This window comes from Pseudophryne corroboree, chromosome 10 (assembly GCF_028390025.1).
Source record: "Pseudophryne corroboree isolate aPseCor3 chromosome 10, aPseCor3.hap2, whole genome shotgun sequence".
Classification (NCBI taxonomy): Eukaryota; Metazoa; Chordata; class Amphibia; order Anura; family Myobatrachidae; genus Pseudophryne; species Pseudophryne corroboree.
In genome coordinates this window covers 255,119,306-255,143,882 of record NC_086453.1, presented here as the reverse complement: position 1 = coordinate 255,143,882, position 24,577 = coordinate 255,119,306, and positions in this window count along the sequence as shown.

Here is a 24,577-nt window from a genome sequence, read left to right as displayed (position 1 = left end):
AAGAAGAGCTTACATTTCTGCTGTGGGGTACACTGGGCTCCACAAGGATAGACATTGGGGTGTAGAGTAGGATCTTGATCCGAGGCACCAACAGGCTCAAAAGCTTTGACTATTCCCAAGATGCATAGCGCCGTCTCCTCTATAACCCCACCTCCCTGCACAAGAGCTCAGTTTTGTAGTTGGTGCTGCAGATAGCAGGCACTTAACAGAGGGGCTGCTCCTGGCAGCCCTAAGAAGAGCTTTTTTCTGAAGAAAAGTGAAGACTACAAGGGCAGCAGCAGAGTTTAGATGTCAGGAGACATTCCCTGCTGCAGCTCCATCACTCCCCAGCTGCGCTGTACACTCCCGTGTACTGGTTGCCGGGTAACTACAGCAGGAAGGCTCCGGTTTTCTTCATGTTAGATACACACGGCTGGGGTTCTCCAGGATCGCGTGGCCGCTCTTCGGGAGGTGGTAAGTGGGTCCCGTTCGCGGGACCCGCTCTTTATCGCGATCCGGCGCAGCCGGTGGGAGGTGGGCCGTGCGCGCTGGCGTGGGCACTGTGATAGTACAGGCGACCCCACTAGGCCACCAGGGCACAGGTACAGGTCAGTTTCTCTTATAAACCGTGTTCTATAAGCCCATATTACCAGTGGTTATGTCCAGCAGGGGGGAAAGGGCTTTCACCTGTAGCCCCTCCCCCAGCCCCAGGGCGCCAATTACAGTAAATGTTCCCGCCCTGGAGCTGCATATCTCTCTCTCCCTCACTCCCAGTCAGTGTTTGGGCGCCATTACACTCGGCTACACTGTTCCTGGGACTGCTTGGGCAAATCCTCCTTTGTAAAGCCGCCTGACAGTCAGCGCTGTGCCTTTACAAGACACTTAAGTATTCTACATGTCGTTTAGACAGTGATAGTTAAGAGAGTGTATTTGGTCAGGGTTTTTTTGGTACATTTACCCTGTGATATACATCCAGTCATTACTGTGCAGTGTTATATCTATTGATTACATAGCTATATATAAGCTAGTCCAGTGCAGTATTATTGCTTGTCATAACTACTGCATTGTACAAACTGTGACTATATGTGTGTGCATTGGCCTGCTGGGTGACTTCCATTTCGTGTCTCTCACTCAGCTTGCTATCCATATATTCTATAACCTTTGGGGGCTAGGTGCGTCAGGTTTATTATAATATAGGATATTCACAAGATATACTTCATTGTATTTTTCTCTGTGATTTTAGGCACCATATCTCTCCAGAATCCCTGTTTGTGTTGACTACACTGCGCAGGGGTTTGGGTCAGGTATTGTGCTGCTGATAAATTGTACTGTGTTACCATATACTGCAAGTTATAACATGTCTGCTTATGAGGGTAATGGTTCTGGGGCTGAACACAGTAGGAGGGGTGCTGAAGCCGCAGATACTTTTGAGGAAAATATAGCAGCTGAGGGATCTGGTTCTGGGGGTTCCTTACCCCCCAGTGGGACAGTTGCAATGGGGGTCCAGAATGACCCGCCATGGGCTACCTTCTCCACACTACTGAATACGCTAGTTACTAAACTAACGCACCCTATGGGACCTCCTATGCCGGTTCAACCGTATATGGTCCCCACGGTTAATCCGCCATGGGCAGATAACTTGTCTGCTCAGTTAAAGAAATTGAACCATTCGCTGACTACTAAAAAGTCTGACCCTCGCTCGCCTAAGAACAAAGGGTCCTCTAAGCGGGCTATTACTTCCTCACAATCCACTGCTGTCACTGACACCTCGTCTGATGAGGACGGCGCTTACACTGACCCCACAGATTCTGACACTGATAATACTGATGGGGATCACAGTTCACAAGTGGATGTTCCTGATCTGTTGGAGGCTATAAAGTTGATTCTGCAGATTACGGATGATCCCGAGCCATCTGTTCCTCCTAAGAAGCCAGATAGGTTCAAGTGTCAGAAGGTGGTTAAACAAGTTTTACCTCATTCTGATCACCTGGTTGATATACGTCAGGAATCCTGGGAAAATCCTGGTAAGAAGTTCGTGCCTCACTATCCCCTCGCACCAGAGCTGTCTAATAATTGGGAGACACCTCCTCCAATGGACTCGCATGTGGCAAGAATGGTGGTTTCCTCAGCTCTACCTGTCACTACCGTCACGTCTCTGAAAGAGCCTACGGATAAGCCTACGTGGAGGGTTGTCTGAAAGCGATTTACACCCTCACGGGTGCTGCACAAAGGCCCACTATTGCAGCGACATGGGCTGCAGAAGCTATTGAAGCGTGGGCTCAAGAGTTGGAAGCTGAAATCTCTTCTGACCATGATAGACAATGTCTGTCATATATTGTCACAGCTTCTCACTATATTAAAGAGGCGGCTTCTGATGCCGGTGTTCTGGCAGCCAAGGCTTCTACTACGTCAGTCCTGGCTCGTCGGATATTGTGGCTGAGATCCTGGTCTGTGGATCTGGATTCTAGAAAAACCCTGGAGGTACTCCCTTTCAAGGGAGATATCCTGTTCGGAGAGGACTTAAATAAAATAGTGGCGGATTTGGCTACTGCCAAAACAGCCTGTCTGTCTATTACTGCTTCTTCGGTGCCGAAGGCTAAAAGTACTTCCTTCCATCCTTCAGGTAAAGCAAAAGGTCAGGCGTATCACAAACAGGCACGCACTTCCAAACCTGGGCTGCCCGTCAGCCAGCTTCCAAGACCGATAAGCCTGCTGCATGACGGGGCGGGCCTCCCCCTGGGGGACACCAGGGTGGGGGGCCAGCTTCTAGGGTATACCCAAGAATAGTTGAAGACCACTTCAGATGCCTGGGTACGGGAAGTCGTCACTCGAGGTTACGCCATAGCCTTCAAAAACCGTCCCCCTCATCGATTATGCCTGACACACATTCCTTCGGACCAGACAAAGGCAAAGACTCTTCATTCGGTGGTACAGACCCTCCTGGACACAGGAGTGGTAGTACAGGTGCCTTTTGCTCAGAGGGGCCAGGGGTACTATTCTCCGCTGTTTCTAGTCCCGAAACCGAATGGGTCTTCCCGGCCCATTCTCAACCTCAAGGCATTGAACAAGTTTGTGAGAATCTCCAAGTTACGCATGGAAACCCTTCGCTCTATTGTTCTGGCCTTAGAACCTGGGGATTATATGGTCTCCCTGGATATACAGGATGCTTTCCTGCATATTCCTATAGCAGTGTCGCATCAGCAATACCTGAGGTTTGCGGTTGGCAACCTTCATTACCAGTTTCGGGCGTTACCTTTTGGTTTAACCATGGCTCCGCGAGTTTTCACCAAAGTTATGGCGGTGATGACGGCAGTACTCCGCCGTCAAGGGGTCAGGATCCTACCGTATCTGGACGACTTGTTGATCCTGGCAGCTTCCCCAGAAATTCTCCAACGTCACCTAGATTTGACTGTCCGGTTTCTGCAAGCCTACGGGTGGCTCATCAACTGGAAGAAATCCTCCCTGGTCCCTGCTCAGAGCATGGTGCACCTAGGAGCGCTATTGGACACTCACAACCAGTGGTTGTTCTTGTCTCAGGAGAAGGTCCTGAAGCTTCAGGACAGGATTCGATGCTTCCTATCTCGTCCGCAAGTGTCGATACATTCAGCGATGCAGGTGCTAGGCCTCATGGTGTCAGCATTCGACATGGTGGAGTATGCTCAATTTCATTCTCGCCCTCTCCAAGGCTGATTCTGGCCAAGTGGGATGGCTGGCCTCACCAGATCAGGTCTCACATGATCATCAGGTCTCACATGATCTCATTGACTCTGGAGGTCCATCTGTCGCTGTCCTGGTGGCTCCAGGACCAACGATTGAGCAGGGGCCGTCCCATCTGGATACCCAACTGTGTCCTGTTGATGACGGATGCCAGCCTAAGGGGTTGGGGCGCGGTGTTGGAGCAACACTCCCTTCAGGGTCGGTGGTCCAAGGAGAGTCTCTCCTCCCGATCAACATTCTGGAATTGCGGGCGGTCTTCAACTCATTGAACCTGGCCCAGCATTTAATACAGAACCGTCCTGTTCAGGTACAGTCGGACAGCGCCACCACAGTGGCTTACATAAATCATCAAGGCGGCACTCGAAGCCGCTTGGCAATGAAGGAAGTCTCACGGATTCTTCAATGGGCGGAACGCCATCTACCGGCCATATCGGCAATATTCATTCCGGGAGTCCTGAATTGGGAAGCGGACTTTCTCATTCGTCAGGACGTACATGCCAGAGAGTGGGGCCTCCATCCCGAAGTGTTTCAACTCCTAGTGGAAAGGTGGGGCCTTCCAGACGTGGATCTGATGCGTCTCGGCACAAGGTTCTGGTCTTCGGTGCACGGACAAGGGATCCTCAGGCAGCATTCGTGGATACGCTGGCGGTGCCATGGAAGTTTCGGCTGCCGTACGTGTTCCCTCCGGTGTCACTCCTGCCCAGGGTAATTCGGAAGTTCAAGAAGGAAGGAGGAACCCTGATTCTCATAGCTCCAGCGTGGCCCAGATGGCACTGGTTCTCAGACCTTCAGGGCCTCTCGTCAGAGCGTCCAATTCTACTTCCACAACACCCAGACCTTCTTATTCAGGGCTCCTGTGTCTACCAGGACCTGGCCCGGCTGTCTTTGACGGCGTTGCTCTTGAAGCTTCCGTCTTGAGGGCTAAAGGGTTTTCTGAGGCGGTCATTCAAACTATGCTGCGGCCCGCTTCTGCTCGGATTTACCATAGGGTCTGGCATTCTTATTGTGTTTGGTGTGCATCTAACAATTATGACGCTTCCAAGTTTAGTACGGCCAAGCTTTTGGCTTTTCTCCAGCACGGCCTAGACTTAGGCCTGCGTTTGGCCTCCATCAAGGTTCATATTTCTGCCTTGTCGTGTGGTTTCAGAGAAAACTTGCGACTTTACCTGATGTTCATACCTTTACTCAGGGTGTGTTGCGTATTCAACCTCCCTATGTCCCACCTGTGGCTCCTTGGGACTTGTCGGTGGTTATGGAGGCGTTGCAAGAGCCTCTGTTTGAACCTTTTGGTTCAGCTGATCGTAAGTGGCTTTCCCTTAAGGTGGTATTTTTGCTGGCTATTGCCTCTGCTAGAAGAGTGTCGGATTTGGGTGCCTTGTCTTGTAGTTCCCCATATCTGATATTTCACCGTGACCGGGCGGTTCTTAGGACTCGTCCCGTATATTTGCCTAAGGTGGTTTCTTCGTTCCACCTTAATCAGGAGATTGTGGTTCCGGCCCTTGTCTCTCCAGACTTGTCTCCCAAAGAGCGGTCTTTGGATGTGGTACGGGCTCTCCGTATCTATGTGAAGAGAACTACTTCTATTAGGAAATCTGATTCTCTCTTTGTTTTGTTTGGCTTTCACAAGCGTGGCTGGCCTGCTCACAAGCAGGCTTTGGCGAGATGGATTAGGATGGTGATTGCACATGCTTATGTGAGGGCTGGTCTGTCAGCTCCTGCTCATATTACGGCCCATTCTACTCGGTCCGTTGGACCTTCTTGGGCGGCCCGCCGTGGTGCGACCCTTGAACAATTGTGCAAGGCGGCTACATGGTCCTCAGTGAACACGTTCATAAGGTTCTATGCCTTCGATACTGCCGCTTCCCAGGATGCTTCCTTTGGATGCCGGGTTCTTGTGCCCGCTACAGTGCGTCCCCTCCCATAAGGAACTGCTTTAGGACATCCCCAATGTCTATCCTTGTGGAGCCCAGTGTACCCCGCAGCAGAAAACGAGATTTATGGTAAGAACTTACCTTTGTTAAATTTCTTTCTGCGAGGTACACTGGGCTCCACAAGGCGCCCACCCTGATGCACTTAGCTTCTTTGGGTTGGTATGGCATTAGCCGCTGACACTTCTCCTGTCGTGAGAATGTGGTGTATGTGGCTACTAACTGTTGTTGTCTCTTTTCCTGCTACTGCATTTGGCTGGTTAACTAAAAACTGAGCTCCTGTGCGCGGAGGCGGGGTTATAGAGGAGGCGGTGCTATGCATCTTGGGAACAGTCAAAGCTTTTGAGCCTGTTGGTGCCTCGGATCAAGATCCTACTCTACACCCCAATGTCTATCCTTGTGGAGCCCAGTGTACCTCGCAGAAAGAGATACACGTAAATGGTAAAGTTCTTACCATAAATCTCGTTTTCCGATTGTACTGTATTTGGACACATTGTATAAAAGAGAGATCTCCTGATCCAGGCTTGAGTTCCTATTTCTCCGAGGTCATCTTGCCAAGACTGACTGAGACCTGGATCCAGGAGCGCTTGCGAACAAACGTATGTATTATTGGTTGTAGCTCTTCTCTGTAATATTGTTGTACCATTTATCTGTATCTTTTAAGTAAATACTGTTGATGCGTTGGACCACAACATTACATTTAACTACTGGTGTAGCAGTCCATTCTTGTTTGGGGATAGGTGTATTCAGCCACACGTATCGCTGCATTGTGCGCATAGCGTGTCGGCGTGTATACGCAACGTGCATACATATCTTAGCGGTTATTTGTTTATGATTAGCGGCCGCAGCGGCCCGAACCACAGTGTGATAAGGTATGGCTTTTCCTTGTAATATTTAACCGAACTTCACATTGTCTAAACAGGTAGTTTCACCTGTCCCTGGTTCAACCGCTTTAAAAGAGCCGGCTGACCGCAAGATTGAGACTACGCTCAATCAATATACACAGCTACAGGAGTGACTTTAAAGCCAACTATTGCTTATACATGGCTTTCTAAAGCCATAGTAAAGTGGTCAGGCACATTACTAGAGGAATTAGATACTCTGGATAGGAGTGACATTGAATTATTTTTGTGTCACATACAGGATTCTGCAGATTTCATGGTGGAGGCCATGAAGGACCTTGGCCACAAAAATGCAAGGACTTCTTCCGTGGCTGTCACGGCACGCAGAGGACTCTGGCTGTGCCAATGGTCTGCGGATGCGGAATCCAAGAAAAGTGTGGAGAACCTACCCTTCACAGGTCAGGCTCTATTTGGGGACGCGTTAGATGCGTGGATCTCCACGGCAACTGCGGGTAAGTCAACCTTCCTTCCCTCAGCAGCGCCACCGGCTAGGAAATCTTATCCTACGTCTACAATGCAGTCCTTTCGGACCGCAAAAGTTAAAAACTCAAAACCCCTTTCCACTTTCTTTAGAGGAGGTCAGGGAAAATATAGAAAACCTGCACCAACAGGTTCCGAGGAACAGAAGCCTGATTCTGCTTCCTCAAAATCTTCATCATGACGGTGGACCTCCCAGCCTGGGGATCGGGCAGGTGGGAGCGAGACTAAGGGATTTTTGTCACATCTGGGCATCATCATGCCTAGACCCCTGGATACGAGAGATTGTTACCCAGGGGTACGGACTGGAGTTTCAAGAACTCCCACCTCACAGATTCTTCAAATCAGGTTTACCAGCTTCACTTACAGAAAGTGCTATCCTACAGGAAGCCATTCAAAAATTGGTACAAACAAATGTCCTTGTTCCAGTTCCACCTCACCTAACAAACAAGGGTTATCACTCAAACCTGTTTGTGGTACCAAAACCGGACGGTTCGGTAAGGCCGATATTAAACCTAAAGTCATTGAACCCCTACTTGAGGGAATTAAAATTCAAGATGGAGTCTCTGAGAGCGGTGATCTCAGGTCTGGAGGAGGGGGAATTCCTGGTATCCCTGGATATCAAGGATGTGTACTTTCACGTTCCGATCTGGCAGCCTCACCAGGCTTATCTGTGATTTGTGATTTTTGATTTGTGATTTGTGGTATGCGGATCTTCTGGAATTACTGCTGGAGGATCCGAGGCCTCTTTCTCTTCGCGAGGACCTTCTGCAACAGGGGCCGTTCACTTATCAAGACTTACCGCGGCTACGTTTGATGGCATGGAGGTTAAACGCATGATATTAGCTCGGAAGGGCATTCCGAAAAAAGTTATTGCTACCCTGATACAGGCTAGGAAGGGAGTAACGTCTAAACATTACCATCGGATTTGGAGAAAGTATGTGTCTTGGTGTAAAACCAAAAAGTTTCCTACGGTGGAGTTTCAACTAGGACGGTTTCTCCTCTTTCTGCAGGCAGGTATGGATGTGGGCCTACGCTTGGGCTCCATAAAGGTCCAGATTTTGGCCTTGTCCATTTTCTTCCAGAAACAATTGGCTGCTCTCCATGAGGTTCAGAGTTTCTTGAAAGGGGTTCTGCACATCCAACCATCTTTTGTGCCGCCTACGGCACCCTGGGATCTTAATGTGGTGCTGCAGTTCCTGCAATCAGATTGGTTTGAGCCTTTACAGGAGGTAGATGTCAAGTTTCTTACTTGGAAGGCTGTCACACTGTTGGCATTGGCATCTGCTAGGCGTATGTCAGAATTGGGGGCATTGTCCTACAAGAGCCCCTACTTGATTTTCCATGAAGATAGGGCTGAGCTCAGAACGCGTAAGCAATTTCTTCCAAAGGTTGTGTCAGCTTTTCACAGCAACCGACCTATTGTGGTGCCAGGGGCTACTGACTCCTCAATTACCTCAAAGTCCTTGGATGTTGTGAGGGCTTTGAAGATTTATGTAAAGAGAACTGCTCGTAAAAGGAAATTGGATGTTCTGTTTGTCCTTTATGCTCCCAACAAGGTTGGGTGTCCTGCTTCTAAGCAGACGATTTCTCGTTGGATCAGGTTTACTATCCAGCATGCTTATTCTACGGCAGAGTGCAAAAAAAGGTAATAAGTAATACCCAAGGGTATTCGGGCGCTGTGAGGCGAGGTGCTCAGCTAAGCGGCAGCCAATGTTAAGAGGGAAGTCACTCCCAATATGTTTACACTGGTAAGAGAAGAGGAGGAGGCTGCGCTTCAAGAGGAAAAGAACAATAATCCACTAAGTGTGTACAGTTTTATGAATTTATTAAAAAACACTAACTCATTAAAAAACAGCAGTATTCTGTACAATTATATTGTGCCATGTGCATACATGAAAAGATTAAAATTTACCCAAAGTATTGGTTCAGGACATGTGTCGCATAAGCTCTGTAGGATCCGTTCCAGATATTGCCCTTAAGTAATATATGTCCAGTTGTAATCCACTATAGAGAGTCCCTTTTAGATGGTGTTTAGAGAGTTCTTTACAGATTCCATATGCCGCTAGAGGATTAAAGATGAAATAAATGTCCCGTAAACAGTGGGTACCTCATGCAGTGCGGTGATTGGATGGTGCCTCTCTAGGACTCATCTGGGTAGCTGGAAAGTGGTGAGGGCTGGTTCAGATCCAATTGAGAAAAGTCCTGCTCCAAAGGGTAAAAACCTGACGCGTTTCGCTGCATATGCCTTGCAGCTTTTTCAAAGGTGTACTGTGATGTCTGGGTTTGGGCTTTATATACCCTAGACAAAATGGTGGCTTAATTGGCACCTGGATGCACATTTCCTGTTAATCACATATATATCTCTTTCTGATAATAAAAACTACTAGAATATGTATAGGAGACAGACCTACTTGTATATAAGAACCTTTGGTAATGTCAAACTGTTATTTCAAGTCCCAATAAGTATTTTGTTGTTCATTAGACTCTTACTATGGAGTGTATTGGTCCAATCAGAGCTTTTGTTTACTACTCTGTAGTCATGGAAACTGTTCTCAAGGGAATTTCATAGGTTAGATTAAGGGTCATATGATCAGTGATTGTCATGTGCTTAATATCACATGATCGATGGAGACAACCTTTTATTTTGTTTCTAGACTATATAATTATAATCCCGCCCTTTAGTCTAATATTTGGGGGTAGCGGCTGCTGGTAACTTGTTGCAACCTTCTACACTCCTGTTTCCCTATATTTTTATGTTTACAGGGGCCCAGCGTTCACTCCCGGACTGTTACCATAGTAACGGGAGCCGGAGGTGACATGGGTCTTAGGTGGCCAATAGTCTTTCTCGGGCCGTCGCCATAATGACGTGGCCCGGAGTGAGCTTGTCCCTCAATGACACGTCACCCCAATGCATCGGACGGGGGGAACATACCACCCTCCGTCCGTCGCCACATCCGTCGCCATGGTAACGCGGCTCAGTTTGGCCGCATTCTCTCCGGCTGGGAACGTGATCGCGTATGCGGAAGTATACGCGTCACTCCCGGCCGGTATCCATGGTAACCCTATAATACCATGTATTTTGCATTGCGCACTAACAGGTACATATACAGCATAATTGCACCATTTCTGGGAGCCTGATCTCATCATATTTAGCTGTTGGAACACACAGACAACAAACAGATGTTTATAGTATATTATTTATACAAGAAACTAATTATTCTTTATAAAGTTGTTTTGTTATAAAGGTCTGAATCAAACTAAGTGTCAGTAAATTCTCTCTGTTGCGGACAGTATAAAAACGAAAAAATAGGAGCTGAGAAGTTCAAGGAATGGAAGGAGGGAACAGCAAAACAAATTAAATGAAAATATTGAAAACTGGTAATCAGGGATTAATGACAATTATTGAAGGCTAATGGTTGGGAATAAATGGGAACTGGAAGGTAGTTGGTATACACTTGGATTAAATATTATAAGAGAAATACTAAATCCAGAATGCAATCAATTATTATATTAGATGATCATGTTTAATTCCACTGCCTCATTGAGGCCATCTGGATGGATAGACCCCATCCTGAACATCCAGTAAACCTCCTGTTGGCACAGTTTTTTGAAACGGTCCCCTCCCCTATTTGTCATGGGAATATGTTCAATGCCTATTATTTTGAGGCTTTTTGGGTCCCCATTGTGATAATCATTAAAATGTTGGGAAACGCTGTGTGTGGAAACCCTATTCAAAATGTTTCTACGATGCTCAAGAAACCTGATCCTAAGTTTTCTAGTGGTGCGGCCTACATAATACAGGCCACACCCACATTGGAGTATATATATGACATATGTCGAGTTACAATTAATATGACTTCTGATTTTATATTGTTTTTCTCCCTTGTCAGTATTTACATACTGTGTTTTTTCTATATATTTACACGTGATACACCTAGTGTTTCCACATTTATAAAATCCCATTATCGGCGGAAGCCAGGGTTCTCTAATGATATTAATTTTCTTCTCGGGCCTTAAATGACTGGGTGCAAGGGAGTTCTTTAGGGATCGTCTCTACCGAAAAATAAAAGCTGGTTTAATTGGGAGAACATCTCTTAGTAAGTTGTCTTGTTTTAATATACTGTAATTTTTCTTTATGATGGATTTTATTTTGGGACAGTAATCGTTATAAGTAGTGATAAAGGCTAAATGGTATTCTTTATCTATTTCAGAATTGTTATTAGATCCCCTCTCCTTAGACAATAGTGTATCTCTATTTATCCCTCTCACCTCTTCCAATGTCTTCTATAGTAAGGGTGTGGGGTATCCTCGTTGTTCTAGTGAATCTATCATATTTTTGGCTTGTAGTTCAAAGGACTTTAGATCAGAACAATTACGTCTGAGACGTATCAGTTGGCTCCGGGGTATACTTTTTTTCCAAGGTGGATAATGTGCGCTGGAATAATGGAGATAGGCATTTGATCCTACCTCCTTAATATGATTAGTGGTATGTATTCGTCCAATGCGTGCCTCTAAGCTCAAATCCAGAAAATTAATACAGTGAGAGTGATACTGGTGAGTGAATTTTAAATTATACGTATTGTGATTAAGAGAATTAACAAATGCTTGTGCTGAAAGTGCATCCCCATCCCAAATGATAAACAAATCATCAATGTACCTGCCATAGAGGACCAGGGACGCGCCATGCCCGCCGCCCCACACATGTTGGTCCTCGAATTGACCCATGTATAGGTTGGCGTAGCTAGACGCGAACCTGGTCCCCATGGCGGTACCCAAAATTTGTAGATAGTGTGAGTCCAGAAACAGAAAATAATTATGACGTAATATGAATGAAATAGAGTCGATAATGAATTTTTGATGGTTAACAGTAAGGTCTCCATCTTGATTAAGACAATTTGATATAACTGATAGCCCCTTCTGATGGGGTATATTTGAATAGAGACTCTGTACATCCATAATGAGAAAAGCAAATGTGTCTTTCCATTAAATACCTGAAATCAGTGTCATAAAGTGAGTGGTGTCTTTAACATGAGATCTGAGAAGAGAGACCCGTGGCTGTAAATGTGAGTCTACATAAAAAGAAAGATTGGAGGTGAGGGAGTGAATACCGGAAATGATAGGACGCCCTGGGGGTGAAGTGAGGGATTTGTGTATTTTGCGGAGGTGGTAGTAAATGGGAATAACTGGATGTTCTGAATAGAGAAACCGAAATTCTTCTTTGGAGATGATCTCAGAGGCAACCGCACTTTCTAACAGTCCTAACAATTCGAATTGGAATTCCTTAGTGGGGTCACTTTGTAATTTAATATAGATGGTAGGGTCTTCTAGCTGTCTTTTTGCCTCAGTTATATAGTCTGATCTATTCTGGATTACGAGGCCGCCCCCCTTGTCTGCCTCTTTAATGATTATGGAAGTGTCTTTAGTCAATTTAGTTAAAGCTTTTCTTTCCTGTTTACTGAGATTGTGTTTAGGTTTCTGGGAGTGGGAGTCCGTACAGAGTTTTTTGAAGTCTTCCAGTGTGGTTTTGTAAAACAGATCCACACTGGAACCCTTGGCTTTAATTGGGTAAAATTCTGATTTCTGTCTGAAGTGGGTTCTGGATATGTCAAATAATTTCTGTGGAGATTTTGGTGAACTGTTGTTGAGTTCTTCCAAAATCTTTAGGGCTATATCATCTCCTTGACCTAGAACGATGGGCATGGCTACTTCATCGTACTTTTTTAGATTATATTTAGCAAAATGTATTTTGCGGCATAAAGTCCGTATATACCTGTTTAGTTCCACAAAGAGATTGAATATGTTTAGAGAGGATGAGGGGGAGAACTTTAGGCCCCTATTGAGGAGCGAGATTTCTGCGTCTGTTAGTACTTTTGATGAGAGATTGAATATTGGGGATTTAAATTTATCCCTATTTTTATTTTTATTTATGTTTTGTCTTAGTTTCTTGAGTTTTTATTTTTTTCCCCCTCTTCTTCCTCTGAGTCTGTACTTCCTCTTCCTCGTTTTTGTTTTAATTGGTAGGGGGTTCTATTCTGGAGTGATCTGCGAGGTAGTGGTTCTAAAAAAACCTCTGATTCTACCTCGTGGGGTCTGTGTGGGCGATCCACCATTTTAGGCCTCGCCCCCATATCCTGCTTCTGTATGGAGTCTTTCCTTTGTCTGTAATCTATGGAGGTACTTTGATGGTTAGAATAGATTCTTTGTCTACCCATATAACCTCGTCTTTCTATGGGTGGGGATCTATTCTGTATATAGTCATCATTTGCCCTGGATCTATAGTTCCAGTCATTGATTCTCTGAAACTTTCTCCTGTTTTGTATTACATTGGATCCTGATTGTGTAGATATCCTTTCTTTATATGTGTCCCTAGTTTGCTCATTTCTTCTCTCCCTATTCACTGTTTTATAGGACCTAACTGTCCCACTTTGGTAATCTTCCATATCACGTTTGAACTTCTTACATTTTGTGTCCAATAGCAAATGTTCAAATCTGTTCAGCTTTTCCATAATAGTCCTATCCTTTTCTTTAAACTCATTGGTATTGTTATACGGTTCTAATTTCTTTTTCAAGGCCTCAATTTCTTGTTCAATATGTTCTGTTTTTTCTATACGGTATTTGATAACTAACTCCATAAGAGAATACGAACATTGGCTTGCCGTGTCCAAATTCTGTTAAGGCCCACTCTAAAGTGGGTTCTTCCTGGGCGTCTGCCTGTGGTGTCTCGGCTTTGCAGCTTTGCTGGGCAGCTACTTGGTCAGGGTCGAACACGTTTGCTAAGTTCTACAAGTTCGATACTTTGGCCTCTGAGGACCTTCAGTTTGGTCAATCTGTTTTGCAGGAGCCTGCGCGCTCTCCCTCCCGTACTGGGAGCTTTGGTACATCCCCATGGTACTAAATGGAACCCCAGCATCCTCTAGGACGTAAGAGAAAATAGGATTTTAATTACCTACCGGTAAATCTTTTTCTCGTAGTCCGTAGAGGATGCTGGGCGCCCGCCCAGCGCTTCGTTTTCCTGCATTGTTACTTGGTTAAGTACTGCATTGCTACTTGGTTAAGTACTGTTGTTCAGCCGTTGCTGAATCATTTCAAGTTGGTTAGCTTGGCTTTCCTTTTGTTATGTGTGAGCTGGTGCGAATCTCACCACTATCTGTGTATTTCCTTCTCTCAAAGTATGTCCGTCTCCTCGGGCACAGTTTCTAGACTGTGTCTGGTAGGATGGGCATAGAGGGAGGAGCCAGCCCACACTATTAAACTCTTAAAGTGCCCATGGCTCCCAAGGGACCCATCTATACCTCATGGTACTAAATGGAACCCCAGCATCCTCTACGGACCATGAGAAAAGGATTTACCCGTAGATAATTAAAATCCTATTATTGACAACAGAAAGGACACTTTGTATGCAGAGTTCACCGTGTAATCTGTCATTTAATATGCATAAGGGGTGACTTCAGTATGGTCCTGGAGTGGTACATTGTGTCCACTGGCATAAAGTTTCCCCTTGCACCCATAATGGTAAGCAGGGAATCTTGCAAAGCCGGTACTACTACAACTGCCATATGTTTGTGCATCCAAGCATTGCCACGATGTTTGGCGCCACTGAATTCTCCCCAAAGAGTGTGATGAGTTGTATAGTGTAGTTCAAGGATGTCTCTGCTAGCGTTTATATTGATAACAATGATCTGCAAATCAGGAGCATGGCATTAGTTCAGCAAAAAAGCTGCATTGGTCTGTAGAAATGGCCTACGTTCATATATAGATTTCAGAACTCAATATATTTTCTCATACGTCCTAGAGGATGCTGGAGTCGCTTCAAGAACCATGGGGTATAGACGGGATCCGCAGGAGACATGGGCACTTTAAGACTTTGAATGGGTGTGAACTGGCTCCTCCCTCTATGCCCCCCCTCCAGACTCCAGTTTAGATTCTGTGCCCAGTGAGACTGGTCACACACAGGGGAGCTCTACTGAGTTTCTCTAAAAAGACTTTATGTTAGGTTTATTATTTTCAGGGAGCACTGCTGGCAACAGTCTCCCTGCATCGTGGGACTTAGGGGAGAGAAGCAGACCTACTTCTGTGAGTTTCAAGGCTCTGCTTCTTTGGCTACTGGACACCATTAGCTCCAGAGGGTCTGATCGCTAGGTACGCCTAGATGCTCGTTCCTAGAGCCCGCCGTCACCCCCCTTGCAGAGCCAGATGACGGGTGAGTAGAAGAAGATTAGTAGACTTCAGTGACGGCTTTGAGGCACCGCACAGCGGCCGCGCTGTGCGCCATGCTCCCACACACCCAGACACTGTAGGGTGCAGGGCGCAGGGGGGGGGGTCGCCCTGGGAAGCATATAAATCCTCAACAGAGACTGGCAAACGAATATATAACTGCCCAGGCACTAGATTTAACCCCCGCAAGTATAAATATATGTAAGAAATAGAGGGGCTGAAGCGCGCCATTAAGGGGGCGGGGCTTACCCCCCTCAGCTCATTTCAGCGCCATTTTCTCCTCACAGAGATGCTGGTCCTTCCAAAACACTACTGTACAGATCACAATGAAACACAGGGGGGGGGGGGGGGGGGGGCACAGTTGTTTGGTGCATTATAAGTTAAAAATAAAAAGCACATTATATAATGAGCGCTGTGGAAATGAGCTGGTAAACTCCTTCTGTGTTACCCTGACAGAATGTACTGGGGTCTATCCCTTATAGCCAGTGTAATGTGTTTGGTACACGTGTGTCGGCATATCTGAAGCTGAGTGCTCTGCCACAAACGGCTGTGGGAATGACTCTGTCGGCACCGCCGACTCCTCATGGTACTTGGTACATGTGAATATGTGTCAACATGTCAGTAGATGTATGTTCTTCCCAAGAGAAAACTATATGGGAGACACAGACGTGTGGTGGTGACCCTGTCGGCAATAACAATATATGACTGGGTATAAAATTGGCATGATAATGTGATGCATATCAGAAAGGGCTATACCTATATGTATATGTATGTATAGTAAGGTTGCATAGGTCTGTGGCACGAACACAGACGTAGTAATATTTATGGAGGGTGTCATATTCATAGAATAGATTTCCCTTAGACCCCTCGAGATCGCAAAAATGTTATTTTGCCCAGTTACTACTCCCGGAGATCGACACGAATACTGTTTCTTATGTCGACCATAATGTTTCCTGACTAGATCCACAAAATCGGCATTCAGTACATGTTTCATACACATTAAGAACGTATTAACGTCACTAGGGACCCTGCTGTTCCTGTCAAAAGGGATATTTATATATGAGTTATATATATATATATATATATATATATATATATATATATACACACACACACAGACACTCACTTTTGCAAAAGAAAAGAAAAAAAGACCAGCACTCACGTTTTGATGATGAAAAGAAAAAAGGGGTTTATTCCTTACAGAAGAAACATCTGGACATGATCCTAGTACTACAGCCCGACGGCCGTTTCAACTCTCCGTGGTTTTCGTCAGCCCCTGGCTCAGTAGTGTGTGGCCTCCACGTGCCTGTATGACCTCCCTACAACCCACACAAGTGGCTCAGGTAGTGCAGCTCATCCAGGATGGCACATCAATGCGAGCTGTGGCAAGAAGGTTTGCTGTGTCTGTCAGCGTAGTGTCCAGAGCATGGAGGTGCTACCAGGAGACAGACCAGTACATCAGGAGACGTGGAGGGCAACAATCCAGCAGCAGGACCGCTACCTCCGCCTTTGTGCAAGGAGGAACAGTAGGAGCACTGCCAGAGCCCTGCAAAATGACCTCCAGCAAGCCACAAATGTGCATGTGTCTACTCAAACGATCAGAAACAGACTCCATGAGGGTGGTATGAGGGCCCGACGTCCACAGGTGGGGGTTGTGCTTACAGCCCAACACCGTGCAGGACGTTTGGCATTTGCCAGAGAACACCAAGATTGTCAACTTCGCCACTGGCGCCCTGTGCTCTTCACAGATGAAAGCAGGTTCTCACTGAGCACATGTGACAGAGTCTGGAGACGCCAAGGAGAACGTTCTGCTGCCTGCAACATCCTCCAGCATGACCGATTTGGCAGTGGGTCAGTAATGGTGTGGGGTGGCATTTCTTTGGGGGGCCGCACAGCCCTCCATGTGCTCGCCAGAGGTAGTCTGACTGCCATTAGGTACCGAGGTGAGATCCTCAGACCCCTTGTGAGACCATATGCTGGTGCGGTTGGCCCTGGGTTCCTCCTAATGCAAGACAATGCTAGACCTCATGTGGCTGGAGTGTTTCAGCAGTTCCTGCAAGATGAAGGCATTGATGCTATGGACTGGCCCGCCCGTTCCGCAGACCTGCATCCAATTGAGCACATCTGGGACATCATGTCTCGCTCCATCCACCAATGCCACGTTGCACCACAGACTGTCCAGGAGTTGGCGGATGCTTTAGTCCAGGTCTGGGAGGAGATCCCTCAGGAGACCATCCGCCACCTCATCAGGAGCATGCCCAGGCATTGTAGGGAGGTCATACAGGCACGTGGAGGCCACACACACTACTGAGCCTCATTTTGACTTGTTTTAAGGACATTACATCAAAGTTGGATCACCCTGTAGTGTGTTTTTCCACTTTAATTTTGAGGGTGACTCCAAATCCAGACCTCCATGGGTTAATAAATTTGATTTCCATTGATAATTTTTGTGTGATTTTGTTGTCAGCACATTCAACTATGTAAAGAACAAAGTATGTAATAAGAATATTTCATTCATTCAGATCTAGGATGTGTTATTTTAGTGTTCCCTTTATTTTTTTGAGCAGTGTATATATATATATATATATATATATATATATATTTGTGTGTATAGGTGTATTTAAAGGTATATATATAACAGCGTTTTTGGGTTTTGCACTCCTCGTTCCCATAGGGTATTAGCTGTGTACATGTGATAGGGAATATAGATTGTAAGCTCCACTGGGGCAGGGACTGATGTGAATGGCCAATTCTCTGTAAAGCGCTGCGGAATATGTGTGCGCTATATAAAATAACTGGTAATAATAAATAATTAGCTCCGGTGCCCTCCTTAAGCAGCAGTAGCTCAATGTACAGTCTACAGAAAGGCGGCACTCGGAGACTTTCACAAATTCAGAAACGTGCTTTAATGTGCGCCTTTTTAACGTTTCGGGGGTCGCACTCCCTTCCTCAGGACACAGCAATCAAGTGACAATACAATGCAAACATTTAAATAGCTTACCGCACATTAAACCACGTTTCTGAATTTGTGAAAGTCTCTGAGTGCCGCCTTCTATAGACTATATATATATATATATATATATATATATATATATATATATAACATGATGTGGGGACCGGCACTCTCAAACATAAGTACAGCTGCCCCGGTGCCTCCTCAAATGATCATAGGACCATATGCATCACCAGCAATAGAGTGGCACTCGTAGGACTTCAGTCAGACAACAAAGGACACAGCGGTCACAAGTTTGGTGTAATCGACGTTTCGATAATTTAATATCGTCTTCAGGATAACCAAAGTGCATAAAGAACAACATTTAAATACCTACTCACCACCCCTCATGTGTCCACGCCATCGCTGCGGGCGCCGGGTCCTCGGACGACAGCAGACTGCGTCGCGCACTTCCTGTGCGCCCGGACGCTCGAGCGGTTGCCTGGAAACCGACAACATCATGTGACATAAACAAACAACGTACGGCATTGCAGAAGCGCGTGTATCTGTTAAAGATCCACACACGGGGACAGCATATTTATGGCTGAAAATATACATGATAAATACATAATAACTTCACATTATATATACAAGATAGCAAAATCTCATAATATATTTGACTTAGCCAAACAAGGCACAGAACTCGTGAATATTGCACTAATAAATCAATGATTCAAATAACACTGCTGTAGAAAGAATGTTAGATGCTATCTATAAAAACAGTAGGAAAAAACAAATGTGTTAATAATCACACACGTAGGAGACAATATATCCCAGAGACATCTTGTAGCTAAACAGACCACCTCAGAGCAAGAATAACAAAAGATTGTGAGTACATGTAAACTCACAAGAAACAATTCAGAGGGAGATTCTCGTTTAACCCTTTGGGTGTAATCGTATTCAGGCGGTATATCCACCTAGCTTCTCTCTGAAGAAGGGCCTTGCCCCTATCACCCCCCCTAAGGCGTTTCGGTTCAGTGTCAATAATTTTGTACCGCAATGTGGAAAGGCCATGACCCAACAATTTAAAATGCCGAGCAACTGGTTGATTGGATCCACTCTTCCCCCCTTCCAAGGCAAGTCTAATGGCTGATCTGTGGAGTGCCATGCGCTCCTTAAACATCCTCGTGGTCTTCCCCACATATAGGAGACCACAGGGACATCTGATAATATAAATCACATAGGTGCTACTACATGTCAGCACATGGCGTATGGCGATCCGTTCCCCCGAATGTGGGTGGGCGAAGGAATCACCATATTCCATGAAACTGCATGTAGTGCAGCCGGTACATCTATAGCATCCCGCTTTTCTCGTAAGGAAGGTACTCGGCCCACTCTTCGTGACACTAGAGACATAATTTTTAACAAGCCAGTCTTTAAGGTTCCTATTTCTAGAGTAGCTGGCTAGCACTTTGCTATTTCTTAACATAGTCAATTCAGGATCTGCTGTCACCACGGGCCATAAGTTCTTCACTGCCTTCGCTATACGTGGACTGGCTGGAGAATATTGTTGTACAAACGGAATGCAGTCACCAAGACGTTTTTTACTGTCCACAGATGGAGTCTGGGTTCTAGATCGTGGAATAGCGAGGGCTCTCTCTTTGGCTTTCACCAAATCCACGTGTTTATATCCTCTGAGCATGAATTGCTTAATCATATTATCGATCTCCCTCTCGGTATTACCGATATCATCTGATACACGGTGTATTCTCAGAAATTGTGAGAAGGGTAGACCCTTCTTTGTAGAATTAGGATGTTGGCTACTAGCATGCAATATCGTGTTACGATCAGTAGCCTTCTTGTACAATGAAGTACAGATTCTGCCATTCTCCACAGAGATTTGGACATCCAGGTAATTCACAGACTGTGTACTCATATGATACGTGAATTTAATGGTACTTTCCATGGCATTGATGGCTGTCATAAGGATATTGAAGTCTTCCTCCGTCCCTGTCCAAACCAGGAACAGATCATCAATATACCGTACGAAAAACGGGATTTTGGCTGCTATATTGGTGTCACTGAAGAATGCCTGGCGTTCCACTTCAAACATATAGGTGTTTGCGAAGGCAGGGGCCACACAGGACCCCATCGCACAGCCTTGTTGTTGGACGTACCACCGAGAATCAAAAAGGAAATAGTTTCTCTTCAAGGTCAGCTCAAGAAGTCTAATGAAAAAAGAGATATCTGGACCCGAGTATAGTGTGCTGGATGACAGCAGCCTGAACACCGCCTCTAGTCCCCCCGAATGGGGGATGTTTGTATATAGGCTCACTATATCTAGTGTACACAGAAAGGCATTGTCAGGGAGTGTTTGTAGCTTTTGTAGTTGGACTATCAGGGAGGTAGTGTCCTTTAAATAGGTCTTCTGGGCTTGAACTACTGGCTGGAGATAGACATCTAGATATTGAGAGATTCTATAATAGACCGAATCTCTGGCCGATATTATCGGACGGCCTGGAGGGGTCGTGGGGTTTTTATGGATTTTCGGCAGTGTGTAAAGCACCGGGGCTACCGGATTCCCCTGTATTAGAGTGTCCCAAGTACTACGGTTAATAAACCCTTGTGCCACTGCCTCATCCAATACCCCTTTAAGTTCCAAATTGAATCTATTTGTTGGATCCATGGATATTTCTAGGTAGACAGAGCTGTCCTCAAGCTGTCTGTAAATTTCATCTTTGTACTTCTGTACATCCTGTAAGACAATGCCGCCCCCCTTGTCAGCGGGGCGGATGACAATACTGTTGTCTTTACTCAGATTGTGAAGGATGTCCCAGTCACTCTTGGACATATTGGATCTGCCTGGTTTCAGGGAACCAACTAAGCCTTTGACCTCCTGATCCAGAGAGCGGTTGAAGCATCTAAGTGAGGGATTCATGCTAATAGGGTCAAAGTTTGAAGCACCTTTGATTTTTTGTAGAGGGTTAGGTACTGTCGAGGAGGTAGTGTCTGAAGGGCCAAAGTGTTCACGTAGCCTGAGTTTCCTATTAAATCGGTAGGAGTCAAGCTTCCATTGGAAATCATTGAACGAGGAGGATGGTATAAATGATAAACCTTTATTTAGTAGTCTCTCCTCATCTCGTGAAAGATCTCTGCTGGACAGATTGAAGATTATTTTTTCTTCTTCTTTACGGTCTTGTTTTTGTGCTTTGAAGGCCCTCCGCCATTATCCTCCTCGTCTGGTAAAAGATCCCCTGTGGCCTCTCGCTGAGCACGTGTGCTTACCCCTAAAGGGGGCTTGCCAGTAGTGGACCTGCCTGTTGTCTCAGTCTCACTTTGAGACGACTGGCCACCACTCGAAGTCTCCGTGTCCCCGGCAAACCTTCTAAAGCGCCTCTGTCGGGGTTTATAGTCCCTTTTCAAGCCAGGATTGAACGCCCAGGTATACACCCTGCCTTCCGCGTAATCTTTTTGTACCAGAGTGAGCTTGTTGCGTTTGAATTTCACAAGCTCCTTGCGGTATGTCTCCACCTGCGTTGTCAATTTGGCAAGCCAGTCAGTCTTCGTGTCCTGTATAAGTGTGGACAAGTGCAGTGCTTCAAAGTCAGCCTTCTTCTGTTTGATTGCCTTCAACTCTCTGGCTGATTCTTCTACTACCAGTAGAATGAGGTCCAGACTGCACTTATTAAGGATTGCTGCCCATTTGCGGCAGAACTCAGTATTGAATTTCCCTATTGTCGGGGAATTTCTTACTCGAAAGCCTCTAGGTATTTGGCCACTCCGGTGGTAGTCTGACAGAGTCACTCCATGTAAGAAGAAATCTATCTCTTTCTTAGATAGTCTTAATAGCTGAGCGTACAATTGTTCCACAGAATCAGCACTTTCCGTGTGCTTAAAGTGCTCCTTAAAGCGAATCGTGTCTGCGTCGGCATCCGAGAAGCTCCAGGTTTCTCGTCGGGAGTGTAATATTCCTAATCCCTGTATTCTCCTGCATGCCAGCAAACAGTTAAAAGCAAAGACAAGTGCACAACTGCACTAAGCCAGAAGTGATGAGACGATGTGTGAAAACGGAGGTGCCTTGTCAAAGGCGATGTAAACAGTGACAGTCAGTCATAAACGTCCCATAACTGGATAGCATCCATATAACATGATGTGGGGACCGGCACTCTCAAACATAAGTACAGCTGCCCCGGTGCCTCCTCAAATGATCAAAGGACCATATACATCACCAGCAATAGAGTGGCACTCGTAGGACTTCAGTCAGACAACAAAGGACACAGCGGTCACAAGTTTGGTGTAATCGACGTTTCGATAATTTAATATCGTCTTCAGGATAACCAAAGTGCATAAAGAACAACATTTAAATACCTACTCACCACCCCTCATGTGTCCACGCCATCGCTGTGGGCGCCGGGTCCTCGGACGACAGCAGACTGCGTCGCGCACTTCCTGTGCGCCCGGACGCTCGAGCGGTTGCCTGGAAACCGACAACATCATGTGACATAAACAAACAACGTACGGCATTGCAGAAGCGCGTGTATCTGTTAAAGATCCACACACGGGGAAGACCACGAGGATGTTTAAGGAGCGCATGGCACTCCACAGATCAGCCATTAGACTTACAAACAAAGAGGAGGAAGGGGGGTGCAAATCCCCACCCCCAAATTCCCTTCCGCACACTGAAAATTACCTGTAACCATCCCTGAATCTATCTGGTAATAAAATTCAGAGAATTTGTCACAAATGTTTGCAAACACATGTTTAAGCTGCTGGCCACTTCACGGCTTCTCTGATACAGCAGTCCTAACTACTTAATAGCAGTGCCCACATTGGGCCATGTAATTTGTCACAGTACGCCTCATGATAAAGGTCAATACTAAAACATTTCCAGACAGAGAGCTAACTTACCAGGGAGCCACCCCCAGGATCTCCCATTGGCACTACAAGGAACAGCATGCCTTCCAAATGCTGCTCCCATTCAATGCCTCATGCTCACAAGCAGACAAACAATTTGGAAGCTGCTCAATCATACCTGGAGATAATTATATATCAGGTGCTGGAAGGGGGAGGGGTCATAGACAGACAAACAAAGAGGAGGAAGGGGGGTGCAAATCCCCACCCCCAAATTCCCTTCCGCACACTGAAAATTACCTGTAACCATCCCTGAATCTATCTGGTAATAAAATTCAGAGAATTTGTCACAAATGTTTGCAAACACATGTTTAAGCTGCTGGCCACTTCACGGCTTCTCTGATACAGCAGTCCTAACTACTTAATAGCAGTGCCCACATTGGGCCATGTAATTTGTCACAGTACGCCTCATGATAAAGGTCAATACTAAAACATTTCCAGACAGAGAGCTAACTTACCAGGGAGCCACCCCCAGGATCTCCCATTGGCACTACAAGGAACAGCATGCCTTCCAAATGCTGCTCCCATTCAATGCCTCATGCTCACAAGCAGACAAACAATTTGGAAGCTGCTCAATCATACCTGGAGATAATTATATATCAGGTGCTGGAAGGGGGAGGGGTCATAGACAGACAAACAAAGAGGAGGAAGGGGGGTGCAAATCCCCACCCCCAAATTCCCTTCCGCACACTGAAAATTACCTGTAACCATCCCTGAATCTATCTGGTAATAAAATTCAGAGAATTTGTCACAAATGTTTGCAAACACATGTTTAAGCTGCTGGCCACTTCACGGCTTCTCTGATACAGCAGTCCTAACTACTTAATAGCAGTGAGCATGAGGCATTGAATGGGAGCAGCATTTGGAAGGCATGCTGTTCCTTGTAGTGCCAATGGGAGATCCTGGGGGTGGCTCCCTGGTAAGTTAGCTCTCTGTCTGGAAATGTTTTAGTATTGACCTTTATCATGAGGCGTACTGTGACAAATTACATGGCCCAATGTGGGCACTGCTATTAAGTAGTTAGGACTGCTGTATCAGAGAAGCCGTGAAGTGGCCAGCAGCTTAAACATGTGTTTGCAAACATTTGTGACAAATTCTCTGAATTTTATTACCAGATAGATTCAGGGATGGTTACAGGTAATTTTCAGTGTGCGGAAGGGAATTTGGGGGTGGGGATTTGCACCCCCCTTCCTCCTCTTTGTTTGTCTGTCTATGACCCCTCCCCCTTCCAGCACCTGATATATAATTATCTCCAGGTATGATTGAGCAGCTTCCAAATTGTTTGTCAGCCATTAGACTTGCCTTGGAAGGGGGGAAGAGTGGATCCAATCAACCAGTTGCTCGGCATTTTAAATTGTTGGGTCATGGCCTTTCCACATTGCGGTACAAAATTATTGACACTGAACCGAAACGCCTTAGGGGGGGTGATAGGGGCAAGGCCCTTCTTCAGAGAGAAGGTAGGTGGATATACCGCCTGAATACGATTACACCCAAAGGGTTAAACGAGAATCTCC